At 37.4% G+C, this 19,888-nt stretch overlaps 1 long non-coding RNA gene across 1 annotated transcript in view; it reads left to right on the forward strand.

Moving 5' to 3' along the window:
• Positions 1-19,449, forward strand: part of LOC124081273 (uncharacterized) — a 135,968-nt gene extending 116,519 nt beyond the window's left edge. The window contains exon 5 of the long non-coding RNA XR_006848002.2: positions 18,675-19,449. This is a non-coding gene — a long non-coding RNA (uncharacterized LOC124081273). The remainder of the gene's footprint in view (positions 1-18,674) is intronic.
• Positions 19,450-19,888: the final 439 nt, after the last annotated feature.

Raw genomic sequence — 19,888 nt, forward strand, 5'->3', positions numbered from 1 at the left:
TTGGGGGAGTGATATAAATTTGTTTGTACCATAAGTTTGGCAGTGGTTGGTCTATTAACTTCAGTGTTATATGATAGATATGAAATTCCACTTCTAAATCAAATGGAATTGCATCTAAAATAATCACAGAGGCCTCATTTGCTGACCATCTGCCAAGAATTACTGGATTTCTACAGTAGATGCTATTGGTGCCCCACATGGATCCCCTTTACCTGCAGGTGCACCCATTCTCCAGCTACCATAAGTGCTGCAGCTTACATCCATCACCTTCTTGGGAGTCACCTCTCTGGGAGATACATGAAAGATTCTACCACTCAACCCCTATGACTGAATGATTTATGGGGGTGTAAGAGCATGTTAGTCAGATTTTCATTGCTATGACAAAATACCTGAGAAAAACAACTTAAAGGAGGAAAGATTTCTTTTGGCTCAAAATTCTGAAGGTTTCAGACCATGATCAGCTGGCTCCATTGATAAGGGCTTGTGGTGAGGCAGAGCATCATGGTAGAGAGGAAACAGAGAGAGAGAGGGAGAGAGAAAGGGACAGGGACAAGACGTATCCATCAAAGGCACACCCTCAGTGACCTACTTCCTCCAACTGAGCCACATTCAGCTATGAACCCATCAGTGGGTGATGATGAGGCTAGTGCCCTCATGATCCAATCACTTCTCCAAAGCCCCATCTCTGGCGTTGCTGCTTTGGAGACCAAGCCTTCAACACATGAGACTTTGGGAGACATTTCATATTCAAACCATAGCAAAAAGGCTGGTCCTTTTGCCTCAAGGTAGGACAATTCTGTTGCGTGATTCACACTCTTGAGCCTTGTGGATCAGGCCATGCTGTATGTTACCGGAGACCTTGTCCTCGCTCAACTTGCTAGCCTGCTTCCCTTTCTGGCTTATAGGTTTCTCTTGAAGAGCTTTCCCTCAAAAGATCACAAGCACTCAAATCCCTTTCTCAAGCCCCTGTTTCAAAACACTCTACCTGAAGACAGTGACATTTATTTCAATAACCATCCAAAGCTACGCAGGGTGCTGTCTTCCCACTTCCATAAATCATAGTGATCAAGAGCTGGGATTCACCTGCATTCAAATCTTGGCTCTTTTACCTCATAGCTTCTGGTCTGGACAGACTGCTTAATTCCAGTGTCTTAATTTGCACAATGTAAATAGGATAATAATAGTACTCAGGTTGATGTGAGGATTAGATGAGGTAATAGACATGAAACTTTCAGCTCAGTACCCACCAAAGAGCTTATTAACTTCTATTGTCATCGCTTCTTGTTCTGTTCATTGGGGCTACTGTATGACATTGTACAAGTTGTGCCCTGTATCAGGGTCCATGTCTAAGGGGGTAGAATTTGGTTTTATTTTATTATGTAATATTATACATATTTACTGAGCACACTGTGATATTTTGATACATACATACAATGTGTAGTGATCAAATCAGCATAGTTAACATTTCCACCACCTTAAATATTTATCATTTCTTGGTGTTGGGAGCTTTTAAAATTCTTTCCTCTGGCTATTTTGAAATATACATTAAAATGTTATTCACTATAGTCACCCTACTGTGCTGTGGAACACAACAACTTATTCCTCCTATCTGTACTTCGGTACCTATTATGTATCCTTTTTCTATTCCACCATCCCCTACGCTTCCCAGACTATGGTGACCTCTGTTCTACTCTTTACTCTTATGAGATGAACTTTTCTAGACTCTACATATGAGTGAGAACATGCAGTATTTGTGTTATAACAAAATTTTGACAGATGCAAGTAAACTTGGGGAAGGATTGCCCTTTTCTAATTCTTATAAAGTTGCTCTCTGTGTTAGTAGAAGACCGGCCTGAAGCTGAATTCAGATTTCTTCTTTTGTTCCTTCTACCAATCTAAAATGGTGGCTCATAGCCTGGTCTTGACTTTATGAAACAAGCTGGCATAGCCCTTCTCTTTTCACCTGTTCTGGAACTCAGTGATAACCAATAGCTGGATTTCCATTAACCCCCATGCACAGCAATAGCTGCCTGTCCTTAGACTCCCTTTGTCAAATGACCAAACAGCTGAGTCATATTAGGTAGTGTGCTTTGCCAAGGCTTAAGGAGGTGGTACTTGAGCTACAGAGTGGGGTGTGGTGGTACCTATGGAGGAGAATGAATGAGAAGGACGTGAACATCAGCAGCTCACAAGGGTGAATCTGGGCTGGGACACTACTGTTGATTCACACTGGACTTGAGGTAGAGAAATAAAAATCAAAGACGTTATCACAGTTGGTACAAGAGGGCCAAGAGTACCCATTGCCTTTCCTGCAGAGATTTCTTCACAGAAGATTTCTTTGCTACAGAGAGCTTCTCTTCCAACTCCCACTTTTACCCCAAAGTGCCAACCAGGGAGGTGAGTTCTTACTCTTCTGGCCAGGCAATGGCAGCAACCCTGTCTTATAATTCACAGAAGTGACAGTGCAGAGCCACATGGATAAACAAATGCTTATTTTCAACCGACATTTGTCAATCCCCAGGAATAGCTTCCCTCTTTGTCATGAGATTCAGTCTATGTGACCAGGCCCTGGCACGAGAGATGGAAATGCCCCAGTGGATGGAAACTGGGATGGGGAGAGGCTGTCAGGAGGTAATCTGACCACATTTCTGTGACATGAGCTGGTATGAGTCCCTGGAGGAAACCAGGCTGGAGGGTGAGCATTCACAGGTCTGGCTGGCAAGTGCTTTGTAACACATGCACCTTTTCTTAAAAGTAACCTGATCTGAACAGTATCAGAGAGTGACTATAGATGGAAAACACAAGGACGGCTTTCCCTTTTGATAAAGCAATAATCCTATTCTTTTATATAAAAGAGCTGTTCTTAAGCTGGGCGTGTGCCTGTAGTCCTTGGTAATTGTGAGGTTGAGATAGGAGGTTCCTTTGAGTCCAAAGGTTTGGGGCCAGCCTGTTCAACATAGCGAGACCCTGTTTCAAAACAACAAAGGAATTGGTCTTCTCTGCCCCCTCTGGCTGATCAGCTTTCCCACATCACTCCCCTGCAACGCCCTGCAAACAACCAATAGAATAGAATCCCTGAAAAGCCACAGATCACAAACTTTTGGTCTTGACTTGCAAACTGGTGCCTGGTTAGGGTCTCCTCTCAGATAATATATGAGAAAATCTGGTCTAACGTCAGAACTGTTGCTTCTGAAGGGGTAGAATTATAGCAAGCTAAGCATTTCCAAGTACCCAATCAGATGATTGAAAGAATTCTAGCCATGCCAGACATTTGCTCCTATAATATTTGATGACCATCTCACATTTCATGAATCCCACTATTTGGGAGAACACAGGTGGGTTTTCCATTGGGACAGGATAGAACCCTATCTCATGTGGGGCAGCAGGAGATGGGGTTGTCTTCTTTCTCATTGCTCCTGAGTTCTTCAGCCTTTGGGGATGGAGCATGCAGATTGTCTGTCAGTGACAGCAGGGTTGGATGAAAGGCCTCTGAAAAGTGCCAGAATGCCAGAACTTTCCTGGAAACTGGAAGCTGCCTGGTTCTGGGATTGTTTTGATACATTGTCCTTTCATGTGGATTATATACTCAGCAACCCAGATTTGTGAATCCTCTTGAAAGAACAAATCTTGTATTTTGGAGACATGCATGAGACATATGACTCCAAGTGGCTGTCACACTGTGTGGAAGTGGAATCACAATTGAAAGGTGGCTGACAAGAGCTCAGAAAGCCCCCTCTTCATGTAAGAGTCTGCAACTGTTTTACAGATGGGTCTGGACTTAGAAAGCTTTTTATCTCCTTTCATATGTGAGTTGTCTTATGTCCAGAGTTAAGGCAAATAGCCTTGCCTCATGAATAGAAGTCAAAGTTCTGCTGCAGAGAAGGGAAAAGGGTCACACCTATTTTGGAATCAGTTCACTGGCATAGAAGTGTATTCTACTTTGAGCCCCAAATCTGTAAAGTCTTATGAGCTATGAAGTTCAGTTAAAACAGGGCTCAGGCACAGGAAGAGGTTATCAGACATGTAAAATTGTGAGAACCAGAACTTTAGTGGAGAAAGAAGGAAAAAAAAAAAAAAAAAACCAAGGAGAAGCCAAGGCCAATTACCAGAGCTGCTAATTTTTACCAACCTAATCATTAATGAATACCATGTTTCTGAAAAGAATGTTAAGAGAATAATTGTATTTCAAGGGCTTCAAAACTGCTAAACTCTGAAGTTGTACAATTTGTGCAAATTAATATGATAAAAAGAGACAATTAAGGTTTATAATTAACAGATAAATACAAATGATCTGGTGAAGACAATCTAAGTTTCCGCTCTGTCTTATGGAGCAGTGTAATTGATTTTTATAAATGCTAATTTACAGTACATGCTCTGTTAACCATTAACACAGAGAAAAGAACGTGGAGTAAATGGAAGTCAAGGAGGAATGTGAGCCAAAGAACTAACAAGCTGGGTCTAGCCAAGGAGAAGAAATAGGAAAGTATGCCAAATATTAGAATGTGGCTTTCAAAAGGGAAAAAGACTAAAGAATAATCTTTCTCCTTGATCACCTACCCCTGTGGGGTGGAAAAATAATCCCTCAAAATCTGTACAAGTGCAATTAAGTTTTTCCTCTATTGATTTTATACCATTTATAACTGGCTAGTTGTATTTCCCTGAAATTTACAGCATGTGGGTGGAATGATCTGACTCAAAATATAGATCACATTGTATAAATAAAATGTATTTCATGAGGGAGAAGTTTCCCTGGCAAGGACAGTTGAACTGTTCAGAGAGAATCCTGTGTCACTTCTGGTCAGGAGAAGCCTGCCATATGTAATCAGATGGTGTGGACAGAGAATATTGATGGAGATCACATGTGATCCCCACACCCAGTGTGGCAATGGCTGACACTCCAGATGGTAGGCAATTTGGGATGGAGCTGCCTCTCACAGGGGAAGCTCCCACAGAGCAGTTCCAGCGTCAGCACCTGTAGGGATTTATCTGTTTAAGTTGGTTAATGAATCTCCTGATCCATTCTAGGAAGCCAGAGAGTTCACAGCAAAAATATTCTTTTCCTGATGTGGAAGGAATAAAGATTAAAAGAGTAAAGGGAAGGAAGAGGGATTAGGAAGAGAGGGAGAAGTTTGCTCTGTCTATTCAGGACAGGGACTGTGTCTCATTTATTTGTATTCTTGATTTCCAACAATATTCTTTACATGATAGACACATGAAAAAGATTTGTTTTGATAATGAAAATAGAGGATGGAAACAGTGGCTCCCTTTTATTCACAGAAATGTAGTTTCAGTTACCTGTGCTCAATTGCAGTCCAAAAATATTAAATAGAAAATTCCAGAATAAGCAAGTCCTAAGTTTTAAATATATCACAATTGTTCTGTTTTATTATTGGTTATTGTTGTTTTTTCTGTGCCTAATTTATAAATTAAAATTTATTATAGTTATGCATGTAGGGGAAAGAATGTAGTATATGCAGGCATCAGTATTATCTGTGGTTTCAGGTGCCACCTTGGAACATATCCCCTGCAGATAAGTGTGTAGGGGGGCATTACTGTAATTCATGTTATTTATAAAAGGAAGTCTAAAGATATGACTTTTAATTTTGAGAGCCTAGAGGTTTTTACTTGAGTCTGATGAACACTCTGCTTTTGAGTTTTCAAGTTGCAGTCAGTAAAAGTAACAAAGGAATCTGGATGGAGAGAGCATCGAAGGATATCTTAAGAAGAGCATCATTGTTCTAGGGTTTTAGACCTGGTGAAGTCAGGAATTGACTTTTCAGTTACTGATCCTTCTATCCATGCTTCATTAACCTGTTCCCGGTGAGTTAGGAGTCCCTTCAAGCATTTCTAAGTATAACTTGCTAGTGAATGTGATGTCTTTCCTGAAATTCGTAATCCACAAGACCAGTTGTACTTGCAATAGCACATTTTTTTGGTTCCTTTTTTTGTTCCCTTTTTGATAAATCATATTTGAATTCTGAATTTAAAATTCTTTAAAAGGCAAGGGCTGGAGCTGTAGCTCAGGGTTAGAGCGCTTGCGTAGCAAGTGTGAGGCACTGGGTTTGATCCTCAGCACCACATAAAAATAAACAAATAAAATAAAGGCATGCTGTCCATCTACAACTACAGAAAAAAAAGGCAAAACCTCGATTTTAGGAGTTAAAACAAAAGGCACTTTTAACACTCCAGTAGCTTTTTATTAAGTAGGAAATAAACATATTCCATAGACCAAGGCTGTCCTTAGAAATACAATGTGAGTTATACATATAATTGTTAATTTTCTAGTAGCAACATTAAAAAATAAAAATTAACAGATGAAATTATTTTTAATACTTTTAATCTAATCCTATATATTCAAAATATCATTTCAATATGTAATCAGCATAACATACAGGGATTTTTATGTACATATTTTATATTATCTTTAAAGTCTAATGAATATTTTATAGCACAGCTCACATGGTGCTGGTCATATTTCAACAATTCATATCACATGTGATTGATAGCTACTGTGTTATGCAATATAGGGGGCAAGGGAAGAGGAGAGAGAGATCAATTCCTAAATGCATCTTCCAGAGGTGTATTGATTCTTACTCCAATCATAAAACATAGAGTTGTGATGGAGATGAACTTGTATCTATAGTCATAATACTTATTTATAGTATAAATAAAGTTTAATTGGTACAAAGATGATAAAGCTGAATAATTATATCTCACCAAGAATGAATTTGTTGGATCTATTATAACTATGTTAAAAAGAGACTTGCTTAACAGATCTTAAGGAAATCATATGTTTATCATTAACTAAACACTCTACTCAGAATAGATAGCCCTATTGATACAGTGAAGATCACAAATGTACTTTTCTGTTTTTATAAAATCTTTTGGGCCAATTGACACAGCTACATATGATACGACAAAGGCCAAAAGTATGGCTTTGGTCCGTCTCTGGGCAGTGCTCTGTCAAAGGATCTGGATTCCCTGTCTAAACCATGGTAATTGTCTTATAGCACCCATCAAGAAGGAGAGGAGGAAGAAGTTCCCCTTTTAGCTTTTTTTCTCTAGAATTTTGTCCTATGTGATCTATTATATTTAGTATGCATATATAATTTCTTTTAACTTCCACCCCATGTGAATGTATGTAAGAATCAAGAATGTTGCTGCTGGGTGCCAACATTCCCAGCCTCCTTTTTTAAGTTTTTTGAGACAGGTTCTCACTAATTGGCTTAGGGCCTTTCTAAGTTGCTGAGGCTGACTTTGAACTTGGGATTTTCCTGCCTCAGGCTCCCAAGTCACTTGGATTATGGGTGTGTGCCACTGTGCCCGGCCACAGTTCTACTTATTATGATGAAAGCTAAAACCAAAGAAAATGGAGGTAGCATTCTAGTTCCTTACATGAAAGTAGCCTCAAAGTTTAGAGAAGGTGTTTTTATATATTTTTATTTTTAAAATACATTTATTTTGTTTATTTATTTTTATGTGGTGCTGAGGGTCGAATCCAGGACCTTGCACATGCTAGGTGAGCACTCTACCGCTGAGCTACAACCCCAGTCCCTAGAGCAGGTGTTTTTAAGAATACCTTTCTCTGATAGAGAGTCAAAGAAGCATCCCTGATTAAAACAACATGTGACAACAAAAAGAGGAAATGTTGTCATCACAGCAATATCAGCATGGCACATCAAACCGGGTGATAAAATAAATGCTTTGGTAAAATAAGCGGAGTGTGGATGTCACACTGTGCCTTACTGAGCCTTTACCCCTGGTAAAGTATTTGATATAGCTGAGATTCTCAATGGCTACTCTTAGGGACAGTATCATTTTTCTAGAAATCCAATAGAATTGATTTTTTTCTACAAAGATGTATTATAACTTCTGTAGTGGGCATGAGAGAAGCACAGAGGCTGCACAGATAAGCCCAGCAAGGTTCCGGCCTGCAAGGGACTGGTAGTGTACCCAGAAACTGGTAGTGTACTATTCCAGAAGGCAATAGAAGTGCAGAAAAGGGTAGACAATTCTGCCTGAGGAGTGAGGCAGATTCTTCAGAAAGTAGTGAGGAACTGGGTATTGTTGAATGAGTAGAATTTTCCTGGTAAAGGAGCAAAGAAGGGTTATTTTAGGTAGAGTATTATATTTTAAAAGGTGAGGGTGTGATGTACTTAGCCTATTTAAGAAGTGGGGACTGATGGGGACCAGACTGTAGGATGTTAGAGGGCATAGGTGAGGCTGGAGGGTAGGCTGGGAGTCTTATAAAGGGCCATGAAGATGTTGTTTGGACTCCCTGGGCAATGAAGAAATGTAAAAGATGTGACACACAGGAGTGTGGCGGCAGTGTGGTGGTGTGAGGCCTGAGGAGAGAAAGTACACCAGAGACAGAGCCCAGTAGTGGCTGGCAGATGGGGGACATGAGGAGGGAAAGGAGCCAACAGATTATAGAGCAGGATCTTCAAGGGTTGATGACCAACTGACGAGGTCCAGGGGTCAAAGAGGAAAGATGAGCTGTAATGACATATTTTAGAATAATCCACAAATCAAATTACACTGTTTTCCCAGAGTATGAAAATTGTGAAAAAGGGGTAAAATCTGTTTTGCTTACAGAGAATGAAGTACTCTAACCCTGAAAATTCATATTGAAAAAAAAAGGTCTCCTTAGTTTTAAAATATTTTTAGTATTATTTAGTTTGATACTATATTGGAAAAAAAACTGTATACATAACTTACTTTGAACGCATAATATTATTTAAATGCCCACCTGAATTCCAGCTTGGGGCTCTCGCAAGCATCAGTTATTTCCTAAATATGGCCACTCAAAGGGGAATACAGAGAGGTGATGTGTTGGAATGGCTAACACCTTGAGGCTAGGCATGTCTGAGCCTCTTTGGTCTGGGCCAGTCCTGTGTCAACTATGGATGGATGACATCTGTTTCTTCAAAACATTCTATGTTCTCTGAAGTGATCTTACCACATGGTGGGCAATGTCAGTTAATTTTGGATAGGAAAGTTCAGAAAGTGGACATGCAAAACTCTGGATTGAAGCCTAAAAAGTCTTTATGCGAGAGATTTAATTTAGATCCCAGAGATCTCTGGGATCAAGACTAATGCTATTATCTAAAACCTCATCAATTTTACCAGTGGATTAAATCACTTCTTACTGTGAGCAAAGCTTCACTCACCTTACGAATGGATAGTTCTCTTTCAGATCCACTGGAAGCCTATAAATTTGAAACTATTTTATATTTAAAGCTGTTGGGTTATTGTAGGCACCATGGACTGTTTTTCACTTAATTGCTGCCCCTTGGGGGATCTGTACAGAGGTATCACTCTCTACTAGCCACAGAGAGAATGACCCGATTGTGCCTTGAATTTCCTCTAAATACAATCTATTGATTTTCTTTCTCCCACAGTAAGCAGGGTGATCTTCGTTATTCCAAAGCAATTAGGTAGAGTATTTGGTTGGACTCTTCTTCAACCTTGAAGGATTCTATTTACTCTCCTCCATTATAGCCTTAAAGCTTTAGTCCCTATATAGCCGAGAGTTGCTTTTCTGCGCCAATAAGCAAAAGCATTACAATATTAATAACCCTTGGCCATGGGTTTAGCTTCCTCACCTTCTTCCCATGCTTGGATGACTTCCTCCTCATTTGAAATAATCAATAGTGGCCTGAAATTCACTCGGGCTCTCACACACTCCATGAAGTTTCCAAAATAAGCTAGTGGCAAGTATTTAATTAGCTCATTTTGTTTCTGTCAAGACAGAGGTACAGACTTGAGTCCAAGCACTGGGACACAATATAGCTGTTCCTGAAACTTCCTTACCTGGCAGTAATAGGAATGGGATTCAGAAGACTCACAAAGACTACTACCCTCTCGGTGGCTTTGTACATATCTCTTGCTAATCTGGCCCCTTGTTTTCCTTCGAGTAAAAAGAGTAGGATGCCACTAATCTTTTGAGAGAGGTTTCTTTAGCAGTGAAGACCAGGATTAGCACCAGTCACCATATTTGGTGCCAAGATAAAAGATGCACAAGACACAGCCAAATGGGGAAAGAAATATAAGTGCATGGTGACAAGTGTTTGCCTGTGCAGTGGGAAGGACTCTGCTAGAGCTGGGGGCGTGGAGGAGAGCCAGGGTGAGTATCTGTAGGGCTGTGACTGAGGTGAGCCCTAGGGCAGGGCTGTTCCTGGGACGACAGGAGCCTGAGGACAAAGGCACTGCCCAGTTTCTTGCTTTTCCTGTAGTCTTTGTAGTAGGGAAAGATTTATTTTCTCCCCATGTCCAGTCAACAATATTTATTTCCATATGCTGCAAAACATCTGAATAAAGGAAGTATCTCTTCGGATGTTTATGTTAGGAACTGTCGGCTCTTTGCTGATAGCTATCTGTGATTTTTGAAGTCACTGTATTTCCATCCAGATGAGCCAGTAGTGAATCTCACGCATACACAGGAAAAAGCTGTAGCGAGTTCCAGTGGATAGGAAGCTGAGATTAGCTGGCCTGAGGAGGCCTTCTGCAATGGACTGGCAGGAAAGCCCGGAAGGGTATTCACAGGCTAAAAGTGAGAAGAGTTCCTGATCCCTTCCTTTGGTTCGTGGAGAAAGCTCCAGCTCTGTGATTCTGGGTTAACAGTTCTACCACACTGGTAGGTCTCCTGCATGGGAATCCCACCCAAATTCTCACTAGAGAGAAATACCACAGGTTACAAAGCTCTGTTCCCCACGGCTTGTACCACACTTCCTTGCCTTGTTAGGGGTTTATTTAGGCTTCATGTTAATTCAGAAAAAAAGAGTAAAGGCAGTTTACATAAATGCAGACATAATAAAATAAAACCTAAGATAATACTGCTTAGGAGTGTATGAATGCTGACCCTTTAAAAGATTCATGTGTTTTGACTTAGCAATGATATCCCTAGAAATTTACCCCCAAAATAAGAATTAAAGTATCCTGAAAGGTTTACCTTTTGTTGTTCTTATTCTTTTAACATTTTTTCTGCTTTTAAAAAATTGTGAACTTAATTAACAGAAGAGTATAAAAGTGTATATGTACTATTAATAAGAACAATAATGAAGTAAACGTTTGTGTTAAGATAAAGAAAACTGATGTCTTAGAAATGCCTTTAAGCCCCTCTACAATTGCACCCTTCCTATACACTCTCTCTTAAATATGCAATAATATTAATATTATTGTTGTGTAATAATCATTCCATTGCTTTTTAAAATAATTTTACCACTTCTAAGTATATTCCTAAATAATATATAATTTCCCTGCCTATTTAAAAATTCTGTGATTGACTTCTTGGTCTCAATGTTATGCTATTGAGATTTAAAAAATACTGGTATATATAACTCAATTTCATTTATTTTCTCTGTTCTGTTGCATTCTAATATTTGAATATTCCACAATGTATTTATCTAGTCTAGTATTGATAGATATTTAGGTCATTTTCAGTTTTCGCTATTATGAGCAGTGTGGTTAGTTAGTATTATTGTACCTATATAATAATATAATATGTTCAAAAGATTATCTATGGTATATACTTAAGATTGATTTGTGGTGTTTGACTTTACCACTTTTCCAACCTAGGTAATTTTCCAAAGTGACTGTTCCAGTTTAGCTCTCACCTGGAGTAGGTGAGGAGTCCTTTGTTCTACATCAGCACATTACTTAAAATTTATTTTTAAAGATTTTACATTTTTTTTTGTCAATCTTGGGGCTATAAAATTATAACTGATTATGGTTTGGTTTGGATTTCCTTGATTCCTAATGAAGCTAAACAACCTTTGGGTAGTTCAGGTTTTCTCTTTGGAGAAAGTGCCTATTAAAGGCTCTTTTCTAAGTTATTTGCTTTTTTTGTTTTTTAATTGAGTCATGCAAGTTATTGATATGTCCTGATTTTGATCCCTTTGTCACTTATATGAGTTTCCAGTATTTTTCTCCAATTTTGATATTTGTCTTTTGTCTTTATTATGGGATCTTCTTATAAACAGAATTTCTTAATTTTAATGCAATCAATTTTATACATTTTTTACTTTATGGTTTGTGCATTTGGTTTTATTTACAAACTACTTCCCTGTTCATGGATAATTAAGTTATTTGCCTTAATTTTCTCTTAAAACTTTTATATATCTGCCATTTGCTTTTGGGTCTTTCATCTTGGAGTTGATGTTGGTGTGTGGTAGGAGTCCAATTTTACATTTTTTCTGTATGGATAATTGTCCCAGCACTATTTAGGAAAAGTCCATTTTCTTTCTTGACTGATTTATGGGGCCAACTATGTCAGACATCAAATATCCATATGTCTGTGGGACAATTTTTAGAATTATTATTTCATTCCTTTGATCTGTTAAAAAATAGACTTAGGCACATTAAAATTTTAAAGCTTTCATTTGAGCAGACAGGGATTCATGAATTGGCAGCTCTCGACTACATATAGTTTGTTCCTTGGCTCTGACAAAAGGGAGTGGAGAGGAAGGCCTTTTATAAGGTGAACATGGAAGAAAGGCAAAGAAAATATTTGGTTAATGTGGAGCTGTAGGCTTATTTGGATCATTGCAGCAGAAAGTACTTAGTAAGAAGATAGTTGGTAGTTTCTGATTGTTTAAGCTTAAGTTTTGTTTTACCCTTTACACTTGAGTTGGGGTGTAGTTTATTTATGTAGGAATCCAGGACACTGGAGCTGCCTTAGCCTTACGTGTATTTGTGTGTGTGTGTGTGTGTGTGTGTGTTTAAACAAAACTCCTTGTCGCTTCCTACAGATACTATACTGTCCCAATATCTATAACTTTATAGAGAGTCTTAGTATCTGGTAGAACAAAGTTATCTGGCTTTGATTTTCATCAATAGGATTTTGTTTCCTTTTGGTCTTTCATATTTCCATATAAATTTTAGAATTTGCTTTCAGGTTCTGTGAATAAACAGTTGGGATTTTATTGAGATGGCCTCAATTTGGGAAAAACTGACAACATCTTTACATGATTGAATTTTCCAATCCATAAATATATTTCTACTTTTATTTACATTTTTAAAAATGTCTTTTATAAGATTTATAATTTCGTTCATAAAGATCTTTTGAATAGTGTTATTGAGATATCTTTAAAATTTTTATTCTTATTTGCTTTTGTTGACATCAGGATGAAATTGATTTTTGCATGTTATTTCTTTTTAATTTTAATAATATACCCATAGAGTTTTTTGTTTTCTGCATGTACAGTCATATCATTGGCAAGTACAGTAAGGATAGTTTTATTTATTCTTTGTTTTTCCTTTTTCTTTTGGCCAGGCACAATACAGTGTTGAATAGAAAGGACAACTATGTAAAAACTTGTCTTGTTCCTGATCTTAAATGAAATGTTTCATCGATTCTCCATTAACATGTTGTTTGGGGCAAGTTTATTTTTAAAAATATTTTATTAGGTTAAGAACATTTCCATCTTTTCTGAGTTTGTTAATTTTTTTAAATCATAAATGAGTGCTTTATTATAGTTTCCCTGCCTAGGATTCAGATGATTATATGATATTTCTTATTTTAATATGATGAATTACATTATTCGTGTATTTTCTAATGTTAAAACATCTTTGCATTCATGAGAAATCCAGACTCATGATTTTTTATATACTGCTTAAATCAATTTGCTAATTAAAAAAAAAAATTGTAGTTTTGTTCATAAGTAATATTGGCTTGTAATGTTGTTTTGCTTACTGTTCTTGACAGACTTTGATATCAGGCAGGCAACATTATAAGTTTTTTTAGAGCAGTTTTAGGTTCACAACAAAATTGAAAGAAAATTACAGAGATTTATACCTCTACCCCTATATGTACATAGTCTCCACATCATCAACATTACCCGCCAGATTATATTTGTTATAGTCAGTAAAACTACACCAACATATCATAATCAATTAAAATCTATGGTTTACATTCAGGTTCATTCCTGCTGTTGTACATTCTATGGGTTTAGATATATTTGTAAAGATACGTATCTACCATTTTGGTATGTATGGTCCTTGGTGGGACAGTATTCCGCAGTCCTAAAAATCCTGTGTTTGGCCTATTCACCCTGCTCCCAACCCAGGGTTACTTTTATAATGGAACAAAGGAAAAATGTAAATATGAAAGAAAAGATAAACCTTAGGATTGAAGTTGAAATACAAAATGTATGCCATAAAATCTCTTACCTGGCTAGGAATTTGGCTCTGAGCTTTCTAGTAATGAATTTAAATCAATTTCATGATTCACAGACATCACAGAGACAAAATCAAGCTAACTGTTAGTAAATAGAACAAGGTTTTTTTTTTTTTTTTTAATGAGGTAGTATAATGGTGGTGGTTTAGAGACTATTCTTGGAGCTGGGTTACCTGATTTTCAATCCCTTGTCTATAATTTACTAGTTATATAAATTGTACAGTTGCTTAATCTCTGCATGTTTCAGTTTTCTCACCTGTAAATTAAAGATAATTATGTATCTCTTCATCAAATATTTCACAAATTAAATAAATCAACACAAAGGAAATAGTTTGAAAAGTGATGGATTCTTGGTAGCATTCAATAAATATTAACCTTAATCTTCAATTCTGATACTGAGACCAGAAAGAAAATTTCCCCTTAGATTTCCTTTTTAGAGAATATTGTTTAATGAAAAGGACAACAACCCAACAAAATTCTTTTATGATGATTATCATCAATCATCATCATCATTTTAAGCATGAATAACTTTCATCAGTAATGCTTTTTACAGTTGAGCTTTTGGTAAATTTTAAGGACAGTGAGTCTGAGGTAATACTCCATGAGTAGGACCTGTGACATAGCCATGTACTCTTCCATATTTTTGGAGCATTTTACTAAAGAAGCATAAATAAAAGACCACCTTGACTCCACATGGGCCAAGAAGAGTTTCTCCTTGGGAAGTTTTGGGTGTGTAGCAGTGCTCTCAAGAGTAGTCAATGCCCAATGACTGCATTAATTTTATCTTGGGTAAAATTAAAATCAAATGCTGATTAACTATCACCTTGGTTATGATTTCATTATTATACAGTGTCTACATACCTAAATCAATTAACTTATAAATTAATTGATTACCCTGTATTCCAGTCAAATAACAAATAACACATCTGAGTTTTCTGTGTGTTGCATTGCACTCAAGGACTTCACATATGACTTATTTAACCCTAAGAACAATCACATGAGGCAGATCCTGTTTTCATCCCCATCTTACAAGTGAGCCATTCAACTAGTAAATGACAATGTTAGTGAGACGCCTGCCCAGAAGGATGACTTTGCTTTCGAATAGTTGGCCTGTGCATAGCCGTTCTTTGTGGCAGGAATTTTATAGTTGGCCATGGTATTCCAAAGGATGAGATGATATTATTTGAATGTGAAAGTGTTTTTTCCTTCTGCATTTCATGACAAGGCACATAGCCAGCCCAGCCAACAGTGGCACCAATATACAAAGCAAAAACAACACTGACAACTTTCATGCAATTTCCATCTGATCAGTTATAGATCTTAACTTCCACAGTGGATTAAGGAGCAGGTTCTAAATAATCATCAATAATGAGGTCAATAGTGGATTGATTTTATGATCTCTATGATCAATTCCTGTCTACTGAAATATAGATTAAAAAATCTAAAAGAAGAAAACATACACAATCTTTTGTAACTCTAAAGGGATTTCTTTACAAGTTAATAGAATCTGTCCATGATCAGTAGAGGAATAACTTCCCAAAGGAACCTTATTCCTGCATAACATATTGGCTTGCTAGGCCAAAGCCTTCAATTTATCAGGATGGAAACAGGCATGCTGCCATCTCTAGGGTCTTTTTCTTTAGTAAAAACCTGTGGTTCTCTATAGTTGGATTCTTCAGGCAGAATCCTATCATGTTATGCTATCACAGAAGCATAACATTTAGCTTCAGCCGTCTAATATGAAGCTTCAGTAGCTGTACCAGGTGAGATTAGAACCTGGGGGAATACTTTTTGATTCTCTCGGTTTCTTGGGAGTCATAATTGGGGTAGTCCTGACACAAAAAGGAGCGAGCACTTCCAGTGGTTACTCCCTATATGACTTTCCAGGATCTTACCAAAGATGTCCAAGAAAACGTTCTCCTCCTTGATCTTGTGACATGTATACTGCAGAACTTGGAGGATACCCTACAGTAAGGTGACTGCTTTGGGATCTACTCTTGATAATGCTGATTTGGAAATAGTAAAGATGCCCTTTCAAGAACTATAATGGAATTCACAGTGTGATTTTAGGTGAGTGGTTAAATAGTTGTAGAATTAATAAAGATATATACCAACAGGAACCTGAACACACCCTTCCAAGTAGTCCTTTAATAGTTCTGAGATCAGGAAGTCTCCATAGGTAATTTACAAGGTTAGAGTTACTTTTTACAAATCCCCTGTTCAATACAAAAGAACATTCCTAGACTCAGCAGAGCACTACCTAGACTTTAAGAAAAAAACCTGGAATCTATATAAAACTGGGAAGGCAAGCTTCCTGGCAGTTAACCAGCACCTGCACTTCTAAGACTAATAAGTCCTATCTCTGATAGCGATGTCCTAGAATTTATACTCATTTCTACATTTAATGGTCAAACTCAGCTATTATCATATGAATTAATCATAAAGTATTTTTAATGTAATAAGTTTTGGGGGGTTTTCTTTGTCTTTTGAGGTTCTGGGGAATCAAACCCTGGGCCTTCTACATGTTAGACAAGTGCTCTATCACTGAATTATATCTCCAGCCCAATCATAAGTTGATAAAAAGGCTTCAGTTTGAAAACTCCAAGATAATTCTGAATTTCTTGATGTAAGTTTTATAGATTCATTTATTTCATTTTGCTTTGGTCTACCTGTCTCACAATTATATGTAATAGGAATAAGAAGAGAAAGCCCCGGGTTGGGGTTGTGGCTCAGTGGTACAGCACTTGCCTAACACGTGCAAGGCCCTGGGTTCGATCCTCAGCACCTCGTAAAAAATAAATAAATAAATAAAATAAAGGTATTGTGTTCAACTACAACTAAAAAATAAATATTAAAAAAAGAAGGGAAAGCCCTATGTATGTTGGAAGCCGATGTGGATGAGACTCGTTTTAAGTTATTAGTAACTAATTGAAAAGAGGGAAGCTAAGAAGTTTCTTCCTCCAGGCATTGAAGCAAAGTTTTAGAAGGTCACAGGATGGTAGCAGACCATCAGTAGAACTTGAAAGCTCTTTAACTCAATTCTTTCCCTACATACAGAAGTGCGGACTGACTTCAGGGTGGATAAGTTTAGACTTAAAACTTAGGGAAAGTTGACTCTTTCTAACTGGACCAAAATTTTAACTCCAAGCATAATAATAAGTAGGCCAGAAATAACTTTAATATAGTATTTAATTCTAACTTTGGAGAAGACATATAGTAAAAATTTTCTTAAATTTTCCCCATGAGCCACCATCCAGTATCACCAGATTCTTTTCATTAAGAACTTTAGTAGACTCTCTAAAGAAAGTTTATATCCCAACAGGAATTTAAACCATTCATTCCTAAATTGTATCTGGATGAGTCTCATTATGCTCACTAAAAATCCTGGGTACCCAAGGTCTTAGAAATAAGGAACTCTGCCATAGAATATACAGAATAATTTGAGATTTAAGCAACATCACCAAAAACCATAAAGGAAGCAAAAAAAAAAAAATGGAGATTTTGAAGGAAGGCAGGGTCAACGTGGAAAAATGTCAAGACAAATCATGTACTGCTTCCTCGGGGGTTAATGATGACTGGAAAGAAGGGGTTCTGGCCATGTGAGTAATGGAACTCAACGGCAATGCAGAGTTAAGGGGAAGGAGGATCTCACTCAACCTTACCTTCGAGTATTACAAAAGTATTACTGTATTATTCTCAGTGTATCAGGACAGGAGGGACATGATTCAAGTTGATTTTTTTTAGATGTCTCCAATATGAAGTAATTTTCTCCTTTATAATTAATATTATGTGGAGTGATTATTTTGAGTAATTAGCATGTATTATGTGGAATGATGTTTTTCATATGTATGTATGTGTGTATATATCTTGTTCCTCTTTTCTCATATGACAGTTCTCCAACTTTAAACCACTTATATGGAGAGCCAAGTGATTTAAAATTAAGGTTTCCTGTAAGCAGGCATTAGAAGCCATTCTTCAAAGCCAAAGCATTCAATTTCTTGCCTTTTCCATGCTACTTTGCATCTAGGAAAAGATTCTTAGTCTTAGATCTTATCATGTTCAAAGAAAAGCAACCGAAGACTTAGAGCATATCACAGAGTAAAGCTGTTTCCCCAGGTGACCTGGCTTTTCCTGCATCTAGAAAGTCAAGCTCATCTAGTCCAAGGTGGAGCACCAATTCCTGGAATTATGAGACACTTTACATTTTCTGGGTCAGGTCCTTGGTACCAAGGTGGGGCTCAGTGGTGAGTCATTTATACATACAGTCAAAAAACACCTTTAAGAAGTGTGGTATATGGCTACTGAGGGTTTGGGTGGCCTGAGGGTCTCATCCTCTAGTCAAGAATCAACAGGGAAATCAATTTCTGAAAGTGAGTGTGAGAGATGATACAATGATCCTTAATGAAATCCTGCAAGAGGACCTAAGAGGCAATATGGAACAGAAAGGCTCATTGTCAGTATAGCCAAGTTCTGAAGTTTGACCAATTTGTCCTTCCAGACCCCATCCATTCTGCAACACAGCCTTCCCCTTGAAGAAGCCAGACAATAGATCTGAGATGACCTGCCTTTGCCATCATCCTGTACACTGAGAGGCATTCCAGGGATGACATTGGCCTGTGATCTGGATTGAAACAAGTTTTTCTGATTTCCTGTGTAGACCTGCATTGCCTAATGCAACTGACCAGAGGAGACACAGTTGATCACGTTTTTTAAACAGTTGAAATAGACGCCATTCTGGCTATGATAACTCTCAGAATGAAGACAGCAAGCTCTATAACAGGTTGACTCTCCTTCGATTTACTGAAGAGGGACATGGAACAACCTGGAAAGAAATATGTTACAGGATGACTGGACTGTGGAACCCAGAAAGGAACTCTCCATTATCTTCCTCCGTGAGAAAGAAGTAAAGTGATATGAAGATGAAGCCCACCTAGCTTCTCCTTACCTTCAGACTACCTACCTTTTTATCTGAGTGCCTGCTGTTGGTGGACTTCATTCAAACTCTCCTTTACTGAAATTACCCACTTGTTATCATTCCCCATCACTTCTTTGCCATTTGCATATGTGCTTTCAATCAAACACATTCTCAGAACCATATTGTATGAAAGAACATTCACTCTCCCTTTATGCATGTATGATATATTTATATTTCTATGGATTTACAGATTCTTATCATGGGTTTGCGTGCATTACTGCCATTATTTATATTGAGGCTCAAAATGTTCCAGATTTGTTGAGTAAGATATTGTAGATCTTTATCACCGAAACTTCAGTGTAATCTTCCTAACAATAAAGTTATTCTTTTAAATAATCACAGAATTATCAAAATTAATACATTTAAGATTCATATATTATTGTTTTCTAAACATCAGTCCATGTTAAAATTTTGTCAATTTTCTCAATAAAGTTTTTCATAATCATCTCCCTACCCCCACACAGATTTTAAACTGGGACCTTACATTGCTTTTAGCTGGCATGCCTTTTAAATCTCTCTCAATCTGGAAGTTATTTAGCCTTTTAAAAAATCTTCAATGTTGTTGGCCTATGTGGAAGGATTTATCCAATTATTTTGCTGAAAGTCCTTCAATTTGAGGTAGGTTAATGTTACTGAATGATTAGAGTCAGATTATTTATATTTAGCAGAAATATTCAGTGGTATTATATTCTTAGTGCATATGTCAGAAGGCATGTGGTTTAAGTTGATGTCCTCCA

This window comes from Marmota monax, unplaced genomic scaffold (genome assembly GCF_021218885.2).
Source record: "Marmota monax isolate L192 unplaced genomic scaffold, Marmota_monax_Labrador192_F-V1.1 WCK01_AAM20220418_F8-fsc00222, whole genome shotgun sequence".
NCBI classification, from domain to species: Eukaryota; Metazoa; Chordata; class Mammalia; order Rodentia; family Sciuridae; genus Marmota; species Marmota monax.